Below are 6,000 nucleotides of genomic sequence, written 5' to 3'. Positions count from 1 at the left end.
ACATTTGTTAAAGTTTAATAACAAATAGCCTATTAAGCCTATAGAATACACACACCCATACTATCAAGGAAACCTAATCATTCCGCCAGCCATATGGTCATGCTCTTTCACATTAGTCTTTTTCATTTTATTGTCTCATTAAATCTTTTCCATTTTATTTAATCAATTTTCCCATTTGTTTCAGGAGAAATTTTGGACACTGAGAAAAGAATCAGAGACTACAAACTACGTGGTGGGCAGACAGTTCATCTCATAAGAAGGGCCTCCAATATGGCACAGTCATGAGTGACTCGGGAGAAGGACACATGCACGAGAAAATGCGTCCATGGGGTGGCGCACAGGTTCCGGGAAAATTCACCTAGACTATAACTATTTTTTAGATATTATGATTTATCTATTAGATATTAGGCCGACGAAACACTGTGCTGTGCGCAACAATTGATATGCTAGGCCTACTATAGGCCTTTCTATGCACATTGCATCTGAGGCAAGGTTTGAAAAAAGGTAATTAATATTATTATGCTTGAAAATAGGACAATGCATTATGTAGGCCTAGGCAGTTTAAGACTGCTTGTGTAATACAATTTTTACAGCTGATTCAGAATGCTGAATCAGCTGTAAAACAGAATACATTACAGCTGATTTAGAATGCTGGTGCACGCCTGGTCTTCAATCAGCCAAAGAGGACACATGTAACTCCTCTCCTAGTTACTCTCCATTGGCTCCCTAGCCAGAATTCAATTTAAATCTCTCACTTTGGCCTATGTAAGACACTGACTGGATCTGCTCCTTGTTATTTTAATTCAATAATCAAGACGTACATCCCCAACCGGCCACTGCGGTCTTCTGATGAGCGTCTGTTGTGTCGACCAGTCATAAACGCTAGGTCTAATTCAAGACTCTTTTCCTCAGTGGTTCCATGTTGGTGGAATGAGTTGCCCAGTGCTCTCTGTTCCTGTGATAATTTTGTGTCGTTTAAGAGGGGTGTAAAGGCATATCTGTTCAACATGCACTTAGTTCTTTAAGCGCTTCTTATGCGTTATGGTTTGTATTGCCGAATATTGTTTTCTGTGTCTCCTTAAAGGCCGTGTTGCAGGGTTCATTTTCCAACGAATTTGCACAGTTTGCTTGTTGGTAATAAAACATTTAAACTGTGATCCATTGTATTTGATGTTGGGTATCACAAAACGGAATATAATACGAAAAAGCAGGTACTATTTCACAGCGATTGTGATTCTCCTTTCCCCCACAATGCATTGCATTACGTCACCTTGGGGAGGCTACAGACCAAAGCCCACCTTGAGACCCTTGAGAGTAACGAGAGAGGAGTAAAGAGAGACTAGTAAGGGGATTGTTCAGCAGTAGATCGCGCAGATTATAGATAAATAGATAGGCTATAGATAGCCTAGATATGTATATGGGTAGATAGATAGCTAGCTAGATAGATCATGCTGGTCACGGGGGGAGCTCCTCGACCAGCGGCCAAAATGCACTCGCTTCCCTAGTTACTGCTGCAGCTCTCCACCACAGTTTCCATCGGGACGGCACAACCCACACAAGCACCTGCAAAACTGCGACTTGCCCATATTGTCTCCCTCTTTGGTAAGCCGTACCCTGACGATGGCAATCAATCACGAGCAGTAGTTATCGAAAATATTCATGCTGAAGACACGACCAGCCTAATCGGCGGCGGCTAAAAGCTAAGTTTGCAACAACTGGGGTGGCTCACAGGTGGGACTAAAAAGTTAGCCCGTAGCTAGCCTAGCTATCATGATGCTTTATTTTGATCTTCTGACTAAGTTTGCCCGGTAGCCTAACGACATTATCACTATCACTAGATATAAATCGGAAGACATTGTTATCTTTGTTAGACCATAGGGTCGTTGTCATATAAATGCTGTAACGAAATTCGAAGTGTAAATATACAAACTTCATGTTGAAAGTGTAACCGCGACCGTTTCCCATAGGAATGAATGTAAAACTACCCTCTAAAACGAGACCTCCCGAAATCCTGCAACACAGGCTTTAATGTAGTCTTACCATGTTATTGTTTTTATATTCATTGAATGGACATTATTGTTTATTAGCCTATTGATTTTCCCCCTCATTTTTATTGTTTATTTTATTAGGGTATTGATTTAATTGACATTGGTGTTTATTATTGCTACTCTCCGTATTAGTTTTATTCTATTCTATATTGTTTTTGTCGCTTTGGATGTCGCTTTGGACATGATTTCAGCAGTAGGCTAGGCCTATCAGCAAACTACAGTCCTTAGTTGTTTATCCGGTTTCTAAGTGCGTTTGATTGATTCTTAAGTAGTGTAACAGGGCTGATTGGCTTTTGAAGTGGCGCAAAAAGTGCAAATCCACTCAAGAACCCTTCTGAATCCACGTGATCAACGCGGAAGTCAATAACACTGGCTAAGGACGCTTGACGGGCTATACTCCTGTGTGGTTCAAGCGCCTTGGCGCCGGGGCGGAGTGAATGCGATCATCCTCCTCAGTTTATGAATATATTCATTTTCCCCAGGACACCACTGCTGTATAGCTTCACAGTTCGCTGGATAGCCACTACTCCCCGCCTTACTTAAGACAGACTGTCGGACTGGTTAGCCAACTACGAAAGGGTAGCTAGCTAACTTATTTGGACGTAACATACACTGAGGAGAGCTGCCGACCACAGTAAGAACAGGTCAGTCCCACTGCGTTTTGATATTCAGTAGTTTGGTCTGCAACAGAATACTAGAAGCGATTCGTGTTAACACCGGATTTTGTGGGTTGGGTTAAGACATTGGAATAAAAGTTCACAGAAACAGAAAGTGTGTACTGTCTCATCAATGCTAGAATATCATTTATGTTAGAATTGCAGCCAACGATTGCTAACTCCATTACGTTAGCCAGTTGTTCAAGCATGTCTAAGACAGACAGACATGTGTTTCAGATAATGGCTATGCTCACTGCTAGACGAAGCCTATGGATTATAGTGTTGTAGTGTGGTGAAATATCGTCTTTCCGACCTCACCCTTAATGTAACAGTTGTAAGAGATTCATTGCATATGTTATTATTCTACTCTAATTGAACATCAGAGTGGATGTAGATGCGCCAGTTTTCTAACTGCCGGGGGCAGCAACATCAAGGCAATATCACCACGAACAGCACAGATGAAAACATGACATACGAGAATTATATCTAACGTTATAGGCTTTTCTTTTTTGAACTAGGAGAAGCTTAATTATTGTAATTATTCCCGGATTTGAAGGGTTGAGAGAAAAATTTAGTTTAGCTGCAACTCAAGTCCAATGTAAAATCTGAGATAATTAATGCCCAAAACCTTTACACACGTTTCGTTCTCTATTAGATTGAATGTTACTTGAGAACTGATTAAATGCATGCATGCATTTTAAGTGCTGGTGCAATATTTAATCCCACATGAGCAGTTGGTACAGTCACACACCAGTGCAAGATACTCATGATTTATTACACAAGCATGACATTGCAATGAAAGCAGGGTGCTTGCATGATGCTGACTGTTGTTGGATTTGTTCAAGTAGCCTAGGCCTATAGCAACAGGCAGGAGGGAAACTATAGTAATTATTTTAAAATTCAGAGTAGACATTGTCAGTTATTTGTTGAACTGCTTGATTTAAGTAGCGAAGCCATGGTCTATTTCTGCTGAAATCCCCAATACCCCTTCCAAAGCAGTTTACTGTGACACTGGCTGATATATTTAGGAAGCCTTTTCATTTCCTCTTCCTGCAGCCTTGGAATATTGACTCGACACAGAAAATATGACAGTTAGGCAGATCATAGCGGTCTGATATGGATTGTTGTTGTTGTTGTTGTGTGTCTAAAAGCAGAGTTTAGCACACTAACATCGTCATTTTGTTGATGTCCCCCCATGGACAGGTACTGAAACACACACACTCATACACACACTCTCTCAGGCACACATTCTCCCTCTTTTTCCTTAGTTTCCTCTCCCAGTTCTCTAACTCTCATCCTCCATCCTCTGTGTCTTTAAATTTTGCTCAGGTCAGGATCCCAGGGAGGTGTACCAGCTTAGACAGAGGGCCTCAGAAATTGGACCCAATGGAGGGAACACATCTCATTCCTCCATCCAAAGACAGAGAGGAGATTAGAAAAGGTGTCTCTCAGGGAGCTGCTAGGCTTTTTAATGAGATGTAATTCACATCAAAAGAGTGGCTCTGGGAAAAGGAGCTGAAGATCCAGTCCAAATAGGCTAGGAGAATCAAAGAGACAAGGCTGAGTTTGGAAGAAAGAAAAGTGAGAAAAAAGCGATTCGAAGTTAGAGGGCAGTGAACACTAGCAGGAAAAGCAATTAGTGGAAACACAGAAGGAATGAGAGATGCAAAGAAAAAAAAAGGAAAAATGGCAAACCAATATTGTGTGGATATTTCACTTTGGACAAAAGAACCATAAACATAGACAAAGAAATTCACATTTAAAGGTTGCTTTCTGCAAGAAAGGGCAGATGAGATTAAAAACTGTTATTGAATCTCTTGTTGGTCTTCAAAGCCACAGACAGATGCTATCAGTGCTTTGAGACACAGCCTCCTCTTCTGATTTGATGGTGTTTAACAGCGTGTGTGCGTGTGTGTGCATGCTCACACATTCAGTCCTGACACAGCAAGTTCTAAAAGGAAACAAATGCCCCGTGCATCATGGGAAAGGCGATTGAGTCAGAGAGGTGACCTCTGCCTGTAGGGTCATCGGCCTCACATCCTGTAAGCTTAAACACCAAAATACAACAGTGTTATACTGTTTCCAGAATGGCTTTAAAATGAAATGCAGTAAGAATATGAGCCGTAGAATTGCAAGGGAAATATTTCAGATTTACTTTACAGAAGCAGCAACAAATCATTTTTGTACCCAACCAGCAACAGATCATTATTAGTCCATACATAGGACAGCCTTTACTCGTGTAAATGCAGAAGTGATTTCTGAAGAGTCAGCTGTCCTATGATGCAAGGTCGTAATTGTAATACATGTCCCCCCAATATTCAACTATGCTCAAGATTATGGCATTATTGTATTGCCATATGTTGTGAGCTCAGTGAAACATCCTCACGAGCAAATAATATTAATTCACACATATAGACATAGCAGGAAAAAACAGCTGCGAGTGCACGAAACAACCACTGGGATCCATACACTCTTGAAGATGAGATCTGCTCGCTCTCTCGAAGTACAGCTTTGCTTGCGCAAGTTGACTTTTGACACTTTGGTTAGTTGTCCAGTCCTGAACATCAACCTTTTTACTGATAATATTTCGAATGTTTTCACTCTGGTCCATTCAGAGTAGACATGTGTCTCCAACAGGTAGCTCCCAACCTGTTTCTAAGTAGCTCTCCAAAAGGTTTGAGGAAGATGTTCATAAATCTGATAATCCAGTCACTTGGGAAACATGTTAAAATTCCTATGAAATCAAATTCACAGTCTACAAAGAGAGAAGGTAAATGAGTTGAAAGGAACCTTTTAAAAAGCATACAAATCTTATTCAGGGGGTTTTGGGTGGAGTTCAGCTATGTGAATACATGGCATGCTACTACTAACATAAAAGCTCTCGGCCATGTCCATTTTGTTGTAGTAGCTCTCGGAGGAAAAAAGGCTCTCAGCTATGTCCATTTTGTCCATTTTGTCAAAGCAGCTCAGAGGAATAAAGGTTAGAGACCTCTGGACTAGACTATAGAGGGAGCAAGGAGGAAATCAGGACATATCCAGTTAAAAAGTGTCATATCTTAGTCTAGTCTGTGATAATCTGGCCACATAGGCCAAAAGGGCAAAATTAGAAGAAAGCAATATGCAAATATTGCACAACCAAGTTTTGAAAAAAATAAAAAAACAATTTGCTAAACTTTGACCACAATATCTGGACTTATTTTCTCATGACAATCCATAGATTTTTGTTTGTAATTTATCCATCCCTAATCAATGCCATTAGATAGAATACCATGAAAAGGGGAAAAACAGGACACTAT

General features: G+C 40.6%; 1 protein-coding gene across 2 annotated transcripts in view; it reads left to right on the top strand.

Annotated features, from left to right (window-relative positions):
- Positions 1-2,066: 2,066 nt before the first annotated feature.
- c18h20orf27 (chromosome 18 C20orf27 homolog) overlaps positions 2,067-6,000 on the top strand; it is a 33,623-nt gene continuing 29,689 nt past the window's right edge. The window contains exon 1 of one of the 2 annotated variants that reach the window (XM_042070373.1): positions 2,067-2,692. The gene's annotated coding sequence lies outside the window, so the exon portion shown is untranslated. The remainder of the gene's footprint in view (positions 2,693-6,000) is intronic. The other variant, XM_042070372.1, reaches the window with a different exon arrangement.

The sequence above is a fragment of the Alosa sapidissima genome, chromosome 18 (assembly GCF_018492685.1).
Source record: "Alosa sapidissima isolate fAloSap1 chromosome 18, fAloSap1.pri, whole genome shotgun sequence".
Taxonomy (NCBI): Eukaryota; Metazoa; Chordata; class Actinopteri; order Clupeiformes; family Clupeidae; genus Alosa; species Alosa sapidissima.
This window is presented reverse-complemented; position numbering and strand designations above follow the sequence as displayed.